Source organism: Engystomops pustulosus, chromosome 2 (assembly GCF_040894005.1).
Source record: "Engystomops pustulosus chromosome 2, aEngPut4.maternal, whole genome shotgun sequence".
NCBI lineage: Eukaryota > Metazoa > Chordata > Amphibia > Anura > Leptodactylidae > Engystomops > Engystomops pustulosus.
In genome coordinates this window covers 178,634,417-178,655,517 of record NC_092412.1, presented here as the reverse complement: position 1 = coordinate 178,655,517, position 21,101 = coordinate 178,634,417, and the positions used below count along the sequence as shown (strand labels likewise).

General features: G+C 40.4%; 1 protein-coding gene and 1 long non-coding RNA gene across 5 annotated transcripts in view; one reads left to right on the top strand and one right to left on the bottom strand.

The window, feature by feature from the left end:
- SRGAP2 (SLIT-ROBO Rho GTPase activating protein 2) overlaps positions 1–21,101 on the bottom strand; it is a 72,198-nt gene that overhangs the window by 39,067 nt on the left and 12,030 nt on the right. The window lies entirely within an intron of this gene.
- Positions 14,182–19,171, top strand: LOC140116659 (uncharacterized). Its single transcript, XR_011852889.1, has 3 exons — positions 14,182–14,377; positions 14,949–15,060; positions 18,703–19,171. It is a non-coding gene; the product is annotated as an uncharacterized lncRNA (long non-coding RNA).

Here is a 21,101-nt window from a genome sequence, read left to right as displayed (position 1 = left end):
CTGACTCCTGTGGCACTCCAATGGTAACGTCAACCCAATCTGAGAATGTGCCATTAATGACGACCTTCTGTTTTCCATCACTAAGCCAATTACCCAAATACACAGATTTCTCCTTAGTCCCAGCAGTCTCATTTTACGTACCAGCCTTTTATGCGGTGCTGTGTCAAATGCCTTTAAAAAGTCCAGATATGAAACATCCACAGCATCCCCCAGATCCAATCTGGAATTTCCCTCCTCATAGAAGCCAATAAGATTAGTCTGTCAGGACCAATGCCTCATAAACCCATGCTGATGCTGGGTTATATGGTTATATACAGTGAGATACTCCAGGATAGAATCTAACAAACCCCTTAAATATTTTCCCCACAACAGAAGTTAGACTCACAGGTCTGTAGTTTTCAGGATCGTTTTTTTGATCCTTTTTTGTATATTGCTGCCACAATAAGAGAACCAGTCCTCAGGAAACCATCAAATATTAAAAATAGTGGTCTGTCTATCAGGGTATATAGTTCATGCAGAACACGGGGTTGTATGCCATCTGGCCCCAGTGATCTTAGTGGTTGTGAGGCGGCGCCGTACCTCTTCCTGGGTTAAACTGTTAACATTCCAAAAAGAATTTACATTATTCCTCATTGTGTCTTCCTCCAGTGGATTTTCCCGTGTAAAGACAGTCGAGAAGCTGACATTCAGTAGATTGTCTCTTTGGTTATCTCCTTCCACCATGACCCCCAGGTTATTCTTCAGAAGGTTATCTCCACCCATAGGGACTCCACATTTTCTTTTTCTTTTTTTTTTTTTTGCAAAATAGTTTTTATTAGCATTTTTCCATACAAACATAATTTGTACAACATTAAACATTAACACTTCCAAATTTCAAGTTTATAATTCTCGTTAGACTCCACATTTTCATTTGTGTCACCTTGCCTTGCCTGTCCTGCGAGATGAAATCGATTTCACATATAAACAAACCCCTCCCCCTTTTTTACTTATACAATAATTTCTAAAACCAGCTATAGTAACAGCCCAGTCATAACTATTGTCCAGCCATGTCTCACTGATACCCACTATATCATATTTGCACTCCAACATTAAGACTTCCATTTCCTCCATTTTGTCTGAAGCTTCTGGCAGTTGTGTACATGCACATTAAATGCGTTTCCCCATCTTTATTCCACTGGCTTTTATTCCCTGATCTTAACCCAGCCCCCCTTCATCCCGCTGCTACTATGACTCTTCCCAGTTCCCCATCTATGCTGTCAATGGATCAATGCACACTAGCTTTTCTGTTTAAACCTATTAAATAGGTTAATATGCCAAAATAAGCCACTGTGTTCACTGCAACAAAATCTGTCTGCAAACCACGAAACTGACCACAAAAGTATATAATGACTGCTAATTAGATGGCCACGCCCAGTTATTAATTAGGCAGCACCTTTGCTATCCCATCTAGATAAGCAAAGGTGAATGTGAAGACTTAACCAATAATATACCCCACAGGGTATTATGAAAGTAAAATACCTTCAGATCTACTTGGGGTTGCCATCTCTGGGAATAAAATCCACACAAAAGAATATCAATATGAAAAAAATTAAATGCCCATTTGTTGTTGGATCCAAAAAAAGAACTCCTTCCCTTAATACTAAGTCCCACTTTGGACACTGCACACACCTAGGGGCAATGCACACTCACCAAAAAGCTTGCACACTCCCTTTTCTGTTTCCTTTTAAGTAGGTTATTTGGCAAAATAAGCCGCCGCGTTCACTGCAACAAGATCTGTCAGCAGCCTCCCATCACTAATAAAGTGTCCAGCAGCGGCCTCCCCTCACCAACACGTCCAGCCGCTGCCTTTCTGACTAATAACATTAACATGTCCAGCAGCACCCATCAACTGCGGAGACCCCATAAAAATAAAGAAAATACTTACATCTACCACTCAACTTCACCCAGTGGCTCCGACTTTGTCTATCCTCAGATTGGCGGCAGAGGCACGGCCTCGTCACCGCTTGAGGACATCATCATAGTGAGTGCACATGGGAAGAGAGCATAGACGTGCCTCTACCCGCATTGCCAGGAATCTAAGATGAGAAGAAGTCAGGCCGCGGGTTAAGTGGAGAGTTGGAGGGGAGGACAAATTTATTTTTTTTGTTCCACGGCCCAGCTATGGGCCACGGCCCGGTGGTTGAAGACCGCTGCCAGACAATATCCTACAAAAAGATTTTTAGTGTTTTCAGATGGCTCATCTTTTCAGAACAGCGAGTGATCCGCACAATTTTGATTTTAGACGCCATCATTAAAATAGCAGAAATAGATTGCTCAACTTTCAAATGTTTCACTGCTTCCTCCGTCAGTCTATAATTTGGTCGCAATTACCCAATAGTTAAGGCAAGGTTGGACTTGGCCATGGGTGGAAACCTTTAGTGTGAAACCCTGATTTTCATTTTCCTTGGTGGGATGACTACGTATTGTCTGCGGCACAACTAGTGTAGCAGTAGCAGTGGGTCTCAAAGTGTTCCCACAGCAATGTCAGGAATTTCCTGACCCACTCAGATTTCATTGCTGCAGAACATAGTGGGGCTCAATACTGCTTTGTTCAGCTGTGCCGAGCCCACAATGCCTGGATTCCTGACAGCCCACAATTCCCCGGGCAACAGACAGTCATCCCATGTGCCCTCAAAAGTCAGGGCACAGACGTTAACTCCTGATGTGCTGAGGACATTTCTGACAAATCTTTATCACTGCACATATGTGTTAATATCTAAATCGATTCTGCTACATTGGCATCCTAAGAAAATGGAAAAACATGTGAAGATCTGCACAGTCACTAACACCCAATAATAATAATAATGAAAAAAAAATATATACCCCCATAAAAAGTATCCAGCAGCACCAGTAACCACGGCGGGCGTACAGCATCAACAGATAAAATCAAAAAACGCCAGCACACCAGTATGCGATGTGACATTTAGGTTTGTATAGGATAAACAATGAAAGGAATTCCTGTGCCCAGAGGCTTATAATAACGCATCATTTATTTAAATAGCTGCTATTGTAACAAGCCACATCAAGCAATAAAGCTATAGAAGTATTCAGCCAAAATCTGCAAAACAAAGGAAAAAAAAGTTTGAGAAAACACAAGACTACTGCACTTTTTACTCCAACCATAGCACTACTACTTTTGAAACAGAATATGGATAGTAGAGTCAATCAAATGCAGGATGCAATCTGAAAATCTATTTAAAAAAAACTAAACATTCAAGCCTACAGGAAACTTCATGATGTGGGATTTAGTGAAAGGAGGTGAATAACCTGGGGGTCATGTTGGAGGGAGATGAGGAAAGTGCCAATCTATTGAATGTTGCCTTCTCAACACAGTCTTTACCCAGGAAAAAAGGATAACCATAGTTTATTTTGGCAGTGATTGGGTTAAGATTACTTTGTGACTAATTTCTTTGAGGTAATTTTTTTTTCATCTTTCCGCATTTTTCCTGTCAGAGATGTTGATTCGCTGTAGGTAAGGTCAGCTGTTATTGGTGAACAGCTGGGTCAATGGAAATGGTTTCTAGCCAAAATATTGTCAGAGGTCAGCTGACGACACTCACTTACAGATATAAAAGGTCTATCAGCTGGGTCACGGTGCCAATTTTCAGAAAGAAAAGGTGTGCAGCAACCCGCCCACCCCTCCCTTTTTACAAATAAATGTTTTTACAGCTGGCCCCCTACTTAAGAACACCCGACTTACAGACAACCTCTAGTTACAAACGGCCCTCTGTATGTTGGTAATTTAGTCCCAGGCTACAATGATCAGCTGTAACAGCTATCAGTGGTGTCTGCAATGAAGCTTTATTGTTAATCCTGGTTCTGATGACAATCCAACATTTTTAAAATCCAATTGTCACAAAGACCAAAAAAATCGGGTTACAATTATAAAGTATACAGTTCTGACTTGCATACCAATTCAATTTGAGTACAAACCTATCTTGTACGTAACCTGGGGACTGTCCATCTATTGTCGCGATTGCTTGTTAGTGGGGGTTTTGTCTCCCGGCTCAGGCTGGGGAGATAAATAAAACCTAATAATATAACACTTCATGTAATTTGAATTAAAGACGGGCCCAGATTTACAGACGACCCCTAGTTAGAGATGGACCTCACTCCCAATGTGACCTTTGGTGAAGCTCTCTGAATGCTATACTATAGAGCCAGACTGCAATAATCAGCTGTAAGTTGTCTTACAAATTCAACTTAAAGGGAACCTACCACCACAAATCTACCTATAAAGGTAGATCGGGTGGTAGGTGGATCAATGGGACGTGAGGATAGCCCTTTTAAGGGCTAATCCTCACGTCCCCGCACTTTAGTAACTTTTATGCTAATTTTCTTATGGGGCTACTGGGGCGTGGAGTAGCAGCATCTGAGGTTACACGAGGCGGCTACTCCACGCCCCGGTAGCCACTTTACCCCTCCTACTCACCATCTTCGGCGCGCAGCTTCTCGTAGTTGCGCGCCCTCGCCCGACGATCCTGCAGTCTGCGCAGGCGCAGAACAGCAGGCCTGCGCCTGCGCGGTCACTGCTCCGAAGTCAAATAAAAGTTACTAAAAAGTGCGGGGACGTGAGGATTAGCCCTTAAAAGGGCTCTCCTCACGTCCCATTGATCCACCTACCACCCGATCTACCTTTATAGGTAGATTTGTGGTGGTAGGTTCCCTTTAAGAACAAACCTATGGTACCCATCTTGTACGTAACCAGGGGACTGCCTGTATTCTGTTTTCATTATTAATTATTATTAAAAATGTTTAATTAATTATTTCCTTGGTTACCCAATTATAAATCATTGCGGCCATTTTTTCCCCAAATTGGTTGGGAAATAAGACTTGTGTCTTATTATTCCTTAGTTAATTTATATAGCATTAAAATAGGTTTGTTGCATAAATGTGCTTTGTGTTACCATGTAAATTGTCTTTTAAATGCAAACAGTTTAACCCTGGAAGAGGAATGGGGGCCGCCTCACAACCACTAAAATAGACAAATCACCAGGCCCAGATAGTTCATTCAGTACCCGGGTGTATACTATGTACAATGACGGACCATTATATTTAACATTTTAAAGATTCCACGTTGACAGGTTCTGGCGCACAGGACTGGCGCACAGCAAATGTGGTGCCAAAATACAAAAAAAGGAGCAGAAAGCGATCCTGTAAATTACAGGCCTGTGAGTCTAACTTCTGTTGTGGGATAAATCCATTACATCCATCATATCGGATGCAGAGCTGATGCCGGTTCAGCTCAAGATCTGAGCTGAACCGGCTTATGGAGTGAGCTCCGCTCGCGAGTGTTAAATGCTTCGGTCAGTGCTACCGCGGCATTTAACCTGCCTTTGGGGGGGGGGGTGTCTTTCCTCCACGATCGGCCCCCCTGATCTTACGGTAAATAACCTTATAACACAGCATCACCATGGGATTATGAGGCATCGGTCTTGTCAGACTAATACGATTGGCTTACATGAGGCAGTTTCCAGACTGGACCTGTGGAAGGACGTGGATGTTGAATATGACGGGTTATGGGGAAAAAGCATTTGTGTATTTCTTAAAGGTTGGACTTGATGGAGTGTTTTTCCAGCCTTATAAACTATGATACCATGATAAAGAGTTTATGGCAACATTAATACATTTAGCAGAATGCTTTTGTCTAATTTAATTTCATGTTAAAATTCACCCCCCCCCCCAAAAAAAAAAAAAAAATCTAAAAAAGTTATTGTATGTTGCAGTCCATTTAGTGGAGGAAGCACGTTTTTATCTGCATTGGCTGGTTGTCAAATGGATTCTGGGATAAGAGACTTACACAGGAAATGTTTATCATTGTGTTAGAGAGCTCGCTAGACAAACAGCTTCCAACCCCACAACAAACATGCCCATCTCATGCCAAATAAATATTTTCAGGAGGATTTTATGGAGGCATTTGGTTTAAGACTGATGTGCACAACTTATTGTCAGTGGGGACATGTGAATGACCACAGCAACCAGATGTCCTACCAAGAATTCATGGCGGCCTGTGATCAGTGAGAGCCAGGAGCCCCAAAAATAAGGTGGGCCCACTGATTTTTATGCGTTAATAAAAATTACTCATTAGACAATAATAACAAGAAAAAAAGAAGCTTCACTTCGATTTTACATAATAAGCAATTTCACACACAGAGAACTCACCTCTATCTAGAAATATAGCAATACGCCAAATAAGTGCTATCTTTTGTGTCTTCTACAGTTGCTAAGTGCTGTTTTCACTAGTCTTTTATTACATTACACTATAATTACATTGCACAATCCAACATGGGTTTCCAGGGGAGAAATTCTTGCAAGGCTACCATCTCGATAAAGGAGTAAATTCAGACACTGTTTTTTAACTATTCACTTAAATAATATGACTCTGCACAAGAATTACATCGCTTCATTTATCGTTCCCCTATTCTGGGGCCATTACTATGTATTCTCTAAAACATCTTGCTATTCTGAAAATATAAAAAGGTCATTAGTATATTACACAATTTTGACTTACAGAATGTTCAGACTTAAAATATCAATAAAAAAAAAAAAAAAAAATCACATGGTTGAAGTATGAACAAGTTTTGACAATGGCCCCAACATTGGTCTAGCAACAGGCCAAAATGGGACTTCTACTTTTATGGCTAGGCCATACAGAGGATGAAGTGTGTGATAAAGAGGATGAAGGGGAGAACTGACCACCTACTTTGAAAGATTTGAGTATGTATCTGAAATGTAATATTACAGTGCCAGGAAAAAATGGATGAACAGATGGGGAATATTGCCAATTAAAAACACAAGTGGCAAAGATAACGGGTCAGCTGTGTGAAAGAAACGGTAGGACCAAGTTATACGCCCTTGACCCTAGTTTATGACCCTAGAGTACAAATCGAAGCCTGGAAAAGTATCCCAGTGCTCAATACAATAGTTTTTACAAAAAAAAAAAAAAAATGAAATAATGTTATCCGAATTCAAAATGTTTCTTAAAACACACAAAAATCTGGTTGTGGCTGCTGGAGCACACCTAAGCCTTTGAGGCCACACTCACACACTGCATTTTTAAATACAAGTCAAGCGGCTTAGGGAGGAGTTTCTCCTAATCGCAGCTGCACAATACAGCATTCATATGACGTCATACAGTGCACAATACGCCATTAATATGACATCATACAGTGCACAATACAGGATTCAAGATGCCATGCAGTGCAGTAATCAGTATCCATACATCAGGCTGACTGCCATAAAGTGCACAACACAGTAATCATGATGCCATACTACCGCCACATATTACCCTGCATGTTTACATCACATAAACTCCAGTTTTAAGCACCCACAGTGATTTAACACGACCACTGTGACCAGTGTTAATCCACAGATATATCCACCATGACACAAATATTTCACATTTTTGACCAGGTACAAACCATTGTACAGCACTTTACCGTATTCTGTTGCATGTAGAGAAAAGAGGACCCGAGATTTGCATCTGGGCACGTCCCAGACATATTGCCAGATAGGTGGCTGTACAGCCATCCGGCAAATTGATGCCCCTAGCTACTAGAAATGCTTGTGATTGACCAGGGGTGTCCAACATGTTCGGGTCGCTCTGGACACACTCAAACTTAAAAGTTAAAGTCCGCTCACCTCTAGTTGTACATACAAGTCAAAATCCCTTCCAATGTATACAGGCAGTCCCCTGCTTAAGGACACCAGGAGAAATAAAATTGTGCTGTCTGAGCCTTTGACCAGAGTGCGGAACCCTCCTCACTTCCCATGTATAAGACAACTTGTTATACCGTTGTAATGTTAAAAAATACCCATCATTTACCTTTCTTTCTCCGGTTATACAAAGACAAAATATCTATAGATCTCATGTTCTTCTTAAGTGACAAAAAGCTGCTCCTTCTGCTTTCAGTAGGACATCCGTCTCGCAGTGAGATGGGAGGGAAAAGAAAAAAAAAAGTCTAATCCCCTTGATTTTTCCAAAATCAGGAAGTATTGAGTTTCCACACTTCAGTTCTCTCACACTCGCATTAATCCAATGCAACCACTTTCTACAAATAATTCCTAATAGCCTAAAGATTTATGGTGACCACCAAGGTCTACACATACACACACGATCCAAGTTCCCCTCTTATTTCTAATTTTAGACAAAAGAAGTGATTCCTACAACTTTCTCTAGTGCAATTTTACAAAGCAGACAGGAGTCCTTAGCACGGCCTGTAATTAGAAGGTGGCAGGCCCCCTCCCTTTACTACGGTCTCACACACTAAATGAAGCTATTACTTTTTTCACATTAACCCTTTTTGCAGTGAAGCCTTTATAGAAGATCATTTCAATAAAACTCAAGAGATTTTAAAAGGGGTTTCCAGGGCTTAATTTATCTAAAAAATGGGTCCCTGTGTAGTGGTCAACCAGGTTACTGTAGATCAGTTTCCAATAATTTCAATGGTAGGTAAGCTGCAGTGACTCCATTCAGACATTTTACTGAGAACTGGCATGCTTTACATTTCATTCACAGGTTATCATTTGCAATGGTGTTGGATCCACAGTAATCGGTCCCGGGTGTAGCATACAATCGGCTGGAGAGGTGTGATCACCCTTCCCCTCTCAATAGGGAGGTGGTGTGCTCACGGGCTGTTCTTATGGCAAAAATAGAAAGCACACTCCATCTTTTTTCCGGCAACAGCACAGTGACACACATGTGTGCTTGCCTTGTACAATGCACTCCTTTGCATGCTACACCCCTTTATGGACAAGACAAAAAAAGTGCACATTTCTGGGTATTTTCTGCTGAATTCTAAGGAAATTGCAGCTACTGCATTATGTCTTTATTACATATTACTTTATTTTTTAAGAAACAACAAAAAATGTGCTGAAAAACAGACCCACCTTACTGGCGCCCACGCAGGTATTTTCTTCGGTCTGGCAGTGGCAGGCCAGCGTGCAAGCTGGTGTCGGTGCGGCGGGAAGCGGAGTTTTGACTTTTGAGTTTTTAGGAATTGGGCAAACAAGGGCTAGCTGCCCAACTACTGGGGCAGTGGGGCCGACTATAAACTGGCTGTCACCAATGCATTTCCCACCCTAGGCTTATACAGGTTTTCACAGTTTTTTTATGTCAAAATTAGGGGCCTTGGCTTATATTAGGGTTGGCTTATACTGGAGTATATACGATAAATGCATAAAATCTTTTAACTTTTATAGATCATAGGATTCATAGCTGCTTTAATAAACATGGAAAACAGGGCTGTTGGCATGTTCACTTCGAACATGAAAGCAAAAAAGTTCCAGTGATCTTCGCTCATAAAATAACAGGAATTTCCAACAGCATGTGGAGTGGAATGTAAAGTGGAACTAATCCAAAACAAGTGCTGCTATACTGTCACTTTTTGCTGCTCCGATTTTCCACCGCTATGTTTAAGTCACCTTTCTACAAAATTTCAATACATGTAATGCAAACTAAAAACATAAACTGTGTCCAGCTCATAAATATCAAGGATGACAAAGTAGAAAACTTTGTCATTAAGTGGTTGAACACAAAGAGATGCACTTCTTTCCATTATACCTCATCACTGCATAGTCTTCATACCTGGTAATGGCTAACAATATAAAAAAAAAAAGATGTAAAGTCACAAGGTCTGAACTGGATCCAAAATAGGCTTCTTTTAATATCAGTAATTTTTGATGAAGGTAAAGAGTGTATAAAAAGTTTTTAAAAAATGAAATTATCAAAATTTTACGAATTTTGCAAACAATAGTTTGTGGGCATCAAGTAAGGAACCCATCACTGAAGAATATAAAAAAAATTATTCAAAAGAATAAAAAGACAAATTGTTCAATATTTAATTTTGGCTTATTAGCCACATATATTCTAGACATACATTGCCATCAGTGGGAACACTCTTTGAACCTCAGGATTAAGACAAACATTTTTCACCCCAATTTACATAGAAAAGCTACTATTTCCATAACAATCAGTTTTATTAGTCACTGGAGAGTAATTAAACCAGAAAGATAGAAATTAACACTTGGGTGGATAAATCTAACCAGCGTAACACATATTGTCCATGTGCTTGAGATGACAGCCATTAACGCCTACTCTCTGCATCTCTGGCCTTGTTCTCAACTGCTTGTGAACAGCAGCGGCTTGCTGTGAGGTGACAGCCATGACCTCTTCCCCACTACCCCGGGACTTTATGCCAGGAGGGAGGATTCCCTGGGACTCCCTAGAGACTCATCTGCAGGAAATGACCCATAAAACAATTAGCCGGAGCTCTGCTAACTTCACCAATTGATTCACTGAAAGAAGCTTTGTCTCATTAACCTAATTGTAGGCCTGTAACTGGAAGGAGTAAACCATAAACAGGAATCGGGAAAACTCTTCATACTGAAATACCAATGCATTATAAAAAACTAAATATTCAAGACCAACCACAAACATAGAACAGAATACTAAATATATATTTTGCCTGAACCTAAACTTGACTGCCGAGCCAAAAGTACAAGTTACATAGAAAGTCAGGGCTCCTGGGAGAATGGTGGTTAAATGGACATCCTTCTAATATTGACATAGAGAGCTGCTGCAGGATTTCACATTTTCTAGTAGATACAGATTTTATTGTAAGGCCAGGGGCGGCACGGTGGCTTAGTGGTTAGCATTACAGACTTGCAGCACTGGTAACCCAGGTTCAAGTCCCATCTGTAAAGAGTTTGTATGTTCTCTCCAGTTTCCTCCCACACTCCAAAACATACTGGTAGGTTGTGAGCCCCTTTGGGGACCGTTTTGGCAAGCTCTGTACAACGCTGCATAATCTGTGTGCGCTATATAAATAAAGGCATTATTAATTATTATTACATTTTATTCAAACATTGAATTCAAGAAATATATGTATTTGGTAGATGAATTTCATTAAATGTCAATTCCCAGATAAGAATACAATTACAGAATGGGGGGGGGGGGAGGGGGGCTAGGTGCAAGGTTAGATGTCATGCTGTAGATATAATACATGGAATTTGCAGTATTATGAATGTCATCAATATTATACAACTATATTTTATATCATCATCATGTTGTTCTCAATAGGTTTGCTACAACGTCATATGTTAGACTGTTAATACTAGAATGGACACCACAGGTTTGATGATTCAACATGCAAAAATGCCTTTGTTTTTTGCTCTAGTCAGTAGTGAAAATCATATGGCTCATTTCCTCAAACAGGATTTCAAAGAACTGTGCATGAAATGTTATTTCCAACAGTGTCATTTCCTTGCAGGCAGAATAGGGAGAAGAGGGGGTGTAGAATACGGCTGCAGATCATGCTGAGCTATATGACAGTGAGGAAGGGAACGGATTAAGACTGAAGAGAGGTGGGGTGTGGGTGCTGTGGTGTCTGGCACATGGTCACTTCCCCATCACCATCTGCTGCCACTATGAACAGTCAGAAATAAAAATGAAGGCAAGTGATCATGATCTAAAGCAAGAAGCTCCAGGCAATGGAGAAAAAAAAATGGAGACCAAATAGCAATTCTAATGAAAACTTCTATATATAAAAAGGAAAATGCTTACCATTCGGATCAAAAGCCAAATAGGGAAGCAACGTTTAAAAAGGAAAATACTACATACAACACCGTAATTAAAGCTTGCTTGCTTTCAGTGAATGGAAACATTCTTGTTTGCAATGAGACACTGCAACCCCATCCTGATGATCCATGCTTACACAGCTGCTGCTGGGCTTGTTTAGGGCAGACGATACACTAACGAAACCCAACAGCTGTGTAAGCAGAACACAGTCACAACCTTTCACCCCTCAATACAAGTAATAAATAAAAAATAAAAAAGTTACTGATCTTTTCATTAAAAATGATAATATATTAACAGAATCCTAGAAAAACCCTTAAAAATTAATGTCACACCTGGTAAATACAGATACCTGTAAACCCAGATAAAATGTAAAGATCTCTTGACACAAAACAATGTCACCAACCATGGCCAATCAACAGCAGATGATGAGAGATAATGGAAAATAATGGCGAAAAAATGGTTATTCACCCAATTAGGTGTTTGGCTAAAATCACTATAAATCAAGATAACGCCAGGAGACAAACTAAGAGCTTTGGATTTCCTAGATACATAATGATCCACATGGCTATTTGATGAAAGAATAATGAAACTTTCACATGAATGTTGCCCCCATTTGTAAATACTATAGATGTGCATATGCCATATGGATATCTCTGATGGGTGGGGGGGGGGGGGGCGGTCTGTTTTTTCCCCTCCCACGGTTTTACATACATGAAAAAAAATCATTTCAAAAAATCTATTTTTCAAAATCTTCAAATTAGGTTACTTCAACCTCCGATGACCAGCAATCCACAACAGATTCCACAATGTGACTTGTCAGCACCTAATCACGTTTTTTTGCTAAAAGTATTAACAACTTTGAAGTGCCATGTATAGTGATATATAAAGTGTTATATATTATAAAGTGGTTTAAAGTCATGGAGGCAGATAGTTCAGGATTGAAGTCAAGCTCTCCTCGCACTAGCAGAGGATGCTCTGAGAAATGGATAGCTTTACTTAAGTGCTGAATTATTATCCAGCTATGTAAACTAGTAAACTAGTTGTAGAAAGCCAAATTTGAAGTGAGAAAACTGTACTTCTTGACAACCCCTGTAAAGGTAAAGAGAGCGATGAACAAACAAATGCCCACAGTCCTCAATGAGCTAAATCAGTGTTGTAATGAAGAGTGGGCCAAAATTCCTTAGAAGGATGTGAGAGAGTGCTGAAAGTAGACTTGTCATTAATGGTTGTAGATTTACAATTTAAAGTCCTTCTAAGGATCAGATATTTTTCATCATGTCCTGTATTTAAAGGCATATGATTCAAAGTGGTTGTACATTTGCTTTGTGTCTATTAAACAGTTTAAAAAGGGTCTTCAAAAAGCTGAACAATTTACCTATAGATTGTAAGCTCATATGATCAGAGTGCTTTCTTATTGTATCCTGCTTAACTACGGTATATTTTATATACTACACATCTGTGCAAGACAATATTACTGTAATTTTAGTTATAGGCAGTATATACCCTTTGTCACTTTCCCTTACTTGGAAGAAGATATCCCACTCTAGACCTTTACATATGGATTTTTCATTTACAAATGCTGCATATGTTATGTGACCTTTTCTACTCTTAAGCTTTGGGATATGATGGAGGGGGAGAGTGCACGTATCCCTTTACCCCAGGCAAGTTGAGTGCATCACTGGAAATAGGTGTCTGTGCCTCGGTGCGCTCCAGTCTCAGCTGACTAGCATCTTCAGAGCGGACTGGAGGTTACCATGGAAACCTTTACACTTCCCGGGTACCAGAGCTGATAACAAGATTGCTGCATCTTTACTTCTTATTAAAACAGCAGAATGGCTGGGAGTGACCCAGAATAAACGTATTATTGTAAAGGAATCATATGGAAAGGAAAATATTGAAAAGACCGTACAATGTAGACAGGGTAAACACACAGACCAATGGAGAAGAAATAAATAGATTATAATATGCATTTATAATATGTTACTTTAATTAAAGAAAATGGTGTAGATGCAGATTTTTAATGTAAAGGGTTGTATAATTTCAATGGTTGCTTTGGTTGCTTTAGGGCCCCTATACTAGCATTTTCCCTTTTTATGCTTCTTAGGATGAGGCACAATTTGTATTATAATACATTTTTCTGTCCCTTCACCTTCTTGGGAAAAAAAAGCTCTACCATAACCACCTAGTGGTAAGTGCTGCTGCCGCACATTTTCAATTTTCAGAAGATTTTTTGCAATGTTTTGTTTGGGGGGGGGGGGTGGATATTTCACCACAATTGTGATGTGTTCCATATTCTTTTATTAAGGTTTGTTATTTATTTAACGTAATAGGGGCTTGTGACATAATGAATATGTTCATGCTGAATCAAAGGAGAGCACATGGACAAGAACAATATGCAGGTCCCATTGTAATTGGCTATATTGGCCGATAGACATGTTATGTGTGTCTATAGAAAGTGAACTACAAGGATAAAAGACTGATGTAAGTGACAGCATTATTTGTTCCATATGATTGTGTGATGTCACTCATGAAGCAGATTCCAATGACAACAAACAAGATGCACCATGAGAGCTTACAGTCTACACTATGACACACTAGGGCTGGTATAAATAGAAGGCAGGTATACTCGGAGCCAACTTTTCTAGAAATTTCTTTCTATAATGGCAAAGAGGCCTTGGACATAGATATCTTAAATTACAAAACGCTGTTTTGTCTGCTCCGCTCTCTGCCAAAACCAGCTCCCCGTTTCAAATGAAAAAAGTAAGGAAATCTCAGCAGCAGAAACAGCTGTCATTTTTCAAGGGTTTAATCTGTCTCTGAAATGGGAGAAAGAAAACATTAACATAAAGGCTCCTTGTTCCATGTAGCTGCATGATCTACGCTAAATAATTTTTTTCCTCCAAAAAGACGTTATTTAAGAGTCTTCTGATGACACATTCGAAAAGAAAAATGGAATAAAGTTAGACAAAAGGATTATTGTCAGAATTTATAAATATCCTGATAGATTTTGTTCAGTGTCACAAAATCAACAGCGACCACAACATAGAATGATTCAATAGCCACAACAAATTTATACAAAGTACGGTTTAAGATATCAGACAGTGAATCATGCTTCATAGCACATCAAACAACCAAAATAATCTGTCCATATTGGGATTAACAACATAAAAAAAATAGTAGAAATGTTTATTATTTAGAAATCTTTATCAGGTCATAGCCGATACCTTTAGCACTATAGGCACAACATTTATTATAAGGACTCATTGTAGGCCATATCAGATGAAGACTCATATCTATGACCAGCTTTTAGAATTTATGTTTTATCTTGCAGAAAGAACAATAGGCCTTGATGCTCCACAATACATGTCACTGTCAACCAGCTGCAAGAGAATCAGGCTGCTTTACAGGAGGAGGGGGAAGGGCAATAAAAGAGGAATACAACTGTAAGCCTTGGTGCACAGTGTGTGTAGCAGATAGCAGTATTATCATGAATACTCCCATTGCAGATAGAACACTACTATAAATGAAGTAAAAATGAAAAAGATAATAACTTACAGGTCTCTTGGCAGCTAATGCCAATTGGAAAAGTACAGAAGGGCCCTTTTCCTATTATTCCATATGACTGCTTGTACTGTGTAATGTATACATATGTGTTCATATCATGTCCCCTATGATTTGTAAAGTGCTGCAGGAATTTTATGGCACTATAAAGATTAATAAAGCATAAAATTTAAAAGAATAAATGAGAACCTGGCCATCTCATACAGATACCCTCATACGGGTATCATCTTATATGCTTCAAAATGTACTATTTTTATCACTCTATGGAACAAAAAGAATTACATTGCTCACAATGAATGATAGATTGTTAGTAAGGCCATACGATATTCTATAAGCAACTGTAGGGCAGGTGGCCCATATATAATCACATACAGGGGCCCTATGCTGTATATACCATTGTATACTACATTTCCCTTCATTCATTCAGCAATGGTGCATAAGGGTTACATAAAATAAGCAGTTATGAGGTAGTAAGCACAATTTCTGGATTGGTCCATAAATATACCTGCACAAGAGCATTTGCTGTTCTCGGGCTGCAAAACAGATCTGTGGTCCCTTTTTGTGGCTTATTTGTCATCAGGGTGTAATTCAATGGCAAGCTATGTTGCAAAAACTGTAAAAAGGTCTGTGTAATTCCCCCCCCCCCCCCCAAAAAAAAAAAGAAAAAAAAAACCCAGCCAAGAGGCAAATGTCCGTAGCTTGTTCTATCCTCTTGAAAGATCAAATCATTGTGTCACCACAAATATGGACCACATGCAGATGACATATGGATGGCTCACGCTGCAAACACATGCAGGAATAGGACCTGTTCTGAGTTGACTACAAATATTAGATTCATTCAGACCACATTCATCAGTCAATCAAAATTGTATGATGTAAATCCTGACTCTCTACTGCGACTTCTGGCCTCCTAATTTATCAGATGGCTGCGCTGCCTGACAATTCTACCGCAGTATCTGCCAGGCATAGAATTTCGCATTAACCTTCAGCAGACACATGGACGAAAACCACTTGCATGAGGTCCAAGACTGACTTTGTTCTCTCCTAAAAACCATAGAGGAGGAGATTTATCAGAAGTGTCTAAAAGAACAACGCTGTTCTATTTGCTCATGGCAACCAATCAGAGCTCAAATTTTATTTTCCCACAACGGTCTATAAAATCAAAGCAGCTTTGCTCTAAGACACAGGGTTGGAATGGTCCAACGATATTTTGGTGAAATCCCCGATATATTTTGCTCCCCCCAGCTGATGACCCTGTCACCACTAACTGCTCGTTTCGGAACTTCAGCTGTAGTGCATAGAGTTGGAGAACATGATGGTGCAGAGAGCCATCAGCTCGGATCATCACTGTTCCCTGCTTGATCATGCCATCACGTCTGCCAGCATCAAAGCACATAGTTGCATCCAAGAGGAAGAAGAGGAGAGCTGCTAGGGAAGATATATATTTTTTTTTTTAAGATTACTTTGAAACAAGGAAAGAAGGATAAAAGACAGGCCAAAAGATGGGTGTGGGGGAGATGAAGGGGTCATAACAGGAGCTAGCAGAGGCACTGATTATTTTTTACTAATTAGGACCAAAGTCTATGTTCACACGATTGAATTACATTTTAAAAAACATTTCACCCTCCTTTGGAGAATCGCTTCCCTTAAAGGAAACCTACCACTTGAAGTGGCAGGTTTCCGATGGCAATACCGGGCACCAGCTCAGGGTGAGCTGGTGCCGGAGCTTATTTTAGTTAGTGTTTTAAACCGCGGTAACGCGGTTTAAAACACTTTTTAAACTTTATAGCCGGCGCAGGGAGGTACGCGCTCGGCGCTTACCATGCGCGCGGCTCTCATTCACTTCCTATGTAGCCGCGCGCACGGTAAGCGCAGAGCGCGTACCTGCCTGCGCCGGCTATAAAGTTTAAAAAGTGTTTTAAACCGCGATACCGCGGTTTAAAACACTAACTAAAATAAGCTCCGGCACCAGCTCACCCTGAGTTGGTGCTCGGTATTGCCATCAGAAACCTGCCACTACAAGTGGAAGGTTTCCTTTAATACAGAGGTTTTTAGACCTCAATGCTTGTGTCCAATAAGTAGCAACAAGTGTTTTTACAACACAGCAAAACACTAACACAAACAGTACTTACTGAATGCAAACATTTAGATCTAAATATATCTGCGTTCAGGGAGGAGATTATGCAGATGTGCCTGGAATCCATTTTAAAACGCAACTCAATTACATCTTGTGCACATGGTCTTATGCTGCACTCAGCTCACATTATGTGTTTGCAATGCGTTTAAAACACATTGCAAACAATTTGGGAAAAACGCACCTTAAAATACATTTGAATTTAATACGGATTTGTTTTGGGATGCATTTAGCCTGATGCATTTGTTGTGCCTTTCAACATGCAATGAAATCACAGCCTAAAAATATACAGGTAATATTGCCATGTAGCAGTAGGTGGCCCCCCAAAATCAATGTCACTGTTGGGCCCCAGGCCCCCCCAGTCAGACACTTTGGAGACACTTCTAATAAATCTCACCCTCAGAGTGCCTAAGAGCAATTTACAATTGTAAGAATTTAGGGGGGGGGGGGGGGGGGGAGTTGGAAACAGCAGAGCTTTGTTTCCCTTGTAAGAATCCTAGAAAAGTTTGGGTGGCTAAAGGAATCCTGGAGAGGTGTAGGCAGAAGGGTTTCCTAGGCTGAGCTCCAGTGGAGAATCCTGCCAAGTGAAACATGCCAGACTGCAATATGCTCAAACAAGCAGGACACAGAGGAAATATGAGCTGCCTAACTGCAGAGACAGATGCGGTCTGCAATAGGGCACAGGAAGTAAGCGTGACAATAAAAGCAAGAATAAAAACAAGTTAAAGGGTTAAACAAAGGGAAAAAAAGACATCATGTATTACCAAGAAATTTACAGAAGTGGCCTTAGATTTCCTTTATCCATTCATGAAACAGAAAGCACACATACAATGAGTCAAAGGAAAGCCCCAGGATCTACAGCTATGGTTTTGTTGTGAAGGTCTCTTATATCACTAGGCCCGGAATTCTGCTTAGAAACATCATCCAACCGCACATCTGAGGAATGAAAAGTTTTACTACAAGCGCAGCCTCCTTTCATCCTTTCTCGCTTTCTACTGCAGTGATAAAATGTGTGACTAGCACAGGGCAGAGGGGGCCTGGAGGATCATTCCAATTTGGAGGCACATGCTGGGCTATTCATCTGAATACATTCACATATCAGAACCAAAAGGCCAGTATTTTAATGAGAATAATGGGACACCATCCATAGTGATGGTAGTCAATGCAGCATCACTAAATTGCCATTATATTGCATACATGAAGACAAGGAGTCAAAAGTTGCTCCCAGCCCCAGATTTCTTTAGACTGTTTAACCCAATTTGCCAGATGGTCATATATGTAATAACTTTAGGGTATGCCATCAAGATATATAATTCCACTATTTGTATTTCCAGTGGAATCCACAGGCAAATTACAAGGCTGACTGACGGTTTTCTTGTTTACTTTACAGATCACCATGCTCATCAGCCCTACTGAATCGGACTTACTAGTTTGTGGCTACCAGTGGCACCTACTTGCATTTTATACAGGAAAATTGTGATTTCAGATCAATCTGCAAAGTGTTTTTTATGTTCTCTCCATGTTTGTGTGGGCTTCCTCCGGGTACACTGGTTTCCTCCCACACTCCAAAAACATACTGTTAGGTTGTTTAGATTGTGAGCCCCATGGGGACAGGGACCAATTTGACATGCTTTGTGCGCTAAATAAAGAATTATTATAATATGTAGAAAATGCCATAACATAAGAACTAGGACAGGGATTGTCAGAGACGGCAATTTGTAGCGTGCTTACACAAAGAGGAAAAAAAACCAACATGTTATTTTGAAGTAAAAAGGCATCTAAACCCTTCTTGAAGCTCTCTGCTTTCCCTACTGTGACCAGCACATGAGGCAGGCTATTCCACAAAGTTCCAGTTCTCACAGTAAAAAAGCCGCATAGCCTCTGGTGATTAAACCTGGTTTTCTCCACACTCCATCATTTTTGTGGGTATTCATTGTTCCTTTTTACAGGCATCCTTTTTATGGACCGGTGCCCAGAGCTGAACTGCATATTCCATGTGATACCAATGCAATGCCTTGTACAGTAGTAATGTTACATCCCTATTCCGAGATTATATACACTATACCACCATATATCCACATGGAACCTCATTTGCCAAGTGGACAAATAGTCAGTTTGTCCAAGTCATATACTATGAACATCCTCCATATACTATATTACACACAGCTTGGCGTCATCTAGAAAAATAAGATGCAGCCATTTATTCTGACTTCTACATCATTGATACATGTTAAATAGTAGTGGACCAAGCACAGAACCCTGGGGTACACCACTTATTTCTGTAGGAATCATTGACCACAACTCTCTGGATACGATCCTTCAGCCACTTTACAATCCAATTGCAAACGATTCCTGCAAAGCTAATAGACCTTATTCTACCCATTAAGAGTTTACGAAGGAGAATGTCGAATGTCTTTGCAAAGTCCAACAAAACAATAGCTACAGCTCCTCCATCCAGGCATCTGCTCACCTCTTCATAGAAGCAGATCAGGCAAGTCAACTTCGACCCTTGGTAAACCAATGCTGGCTGTCACTTATTATACTCTATGTTAGCGGTTGTCAACCGGTGTGGGGGTCCAACGACCAACACACCAGGGGTCGCCTAAAGCCATTGGAGCCATGAATTCATTGTGTTTTTGCCATGAATTGCGGCAAAAACGTTATAAGACAAGTGTACATTAGGCAGACACTAGTTGCTGTGGGACCTTGAATGACATAATTCAAGGACTGGCTGCAGGGGTCGCTATAGCAGCTGTATTTCTATACAGAAATACAGCTCCTACAACCTGACGGCTAAAGGACCTGCTTACAGTGAGGAAGGGGATAAGAGATGGAGGACTAGACCTGTGGGGATCCTGGGTAAGATCTGGGGAGGGGGGAGGCAAATCTGGAAGGGAATTTTTTTGCTGTGGAGGAAGGAGAGGGGTTCTGTGCGAGGAGGGGGTAGCAGACATGGAGGGCTACCTGAATGAGGTGAGGTGGAAGATGAGACCTGGGGGGGGCAGTGTTTTAATAGTTATAATTTTGTACATAGGGTGCTGTATTATAGTAGTTATATTCTTGTACATGGCTTGGGTTAACCACAGCATGATAAACTGAATTGCGGGGGTCTTCCAATACTGGCACCACACCAGTCATTAAGGAATCCCTGAAGATTTTAAACAGTGGCAGTTTTCAGATATGCTGAATGTAGCTGAAGACGTCTAGTGGTGAATTATGTAGCAATAAATCACAGCCAGAGAAGTTATCATAGTTCTGTAACTGATAGAGAAGAATTGACATCTGTGAGGAGCCGCCAAAATGAAGATAGACCAGAGGTAGAAGGTAGGAGCCACGTGGTTTTCGCATGAAAGAAAATTCTAACACTTCAATCCTCTAGTGATGTTAAAACAATAAAGATCATTTTAACCGCTTACTTTACAATTTTACAGTTTTATTGTTGTTTTAGGATCTCAGGGTGTGGGTGAGGCCTCTCTTAGCAGACACATTACTGTATGATCCATCTAGTTCTATAAAGTGACAATATGGTAATAAATGTTAGGGTACAGGGTTTATATACACTTTCATCTGGCTTCTGACATTGTACCAACACAAACACATAGAAATAGAGATGAGACAGACCAGAGATGCATGAGATGATTACACAGAGGCTGATAGACCATTACACTGTGAGCTCTGCTACATCTCCCAGATCTGTGCCTGCCTCCCCCTTCCCCCGGATCACTTACCTCCTTGTAGCCTCTCTCTGCTCACGATCTCCTGGCAGGAAGTGTCTGTGTCTCAGTGTGC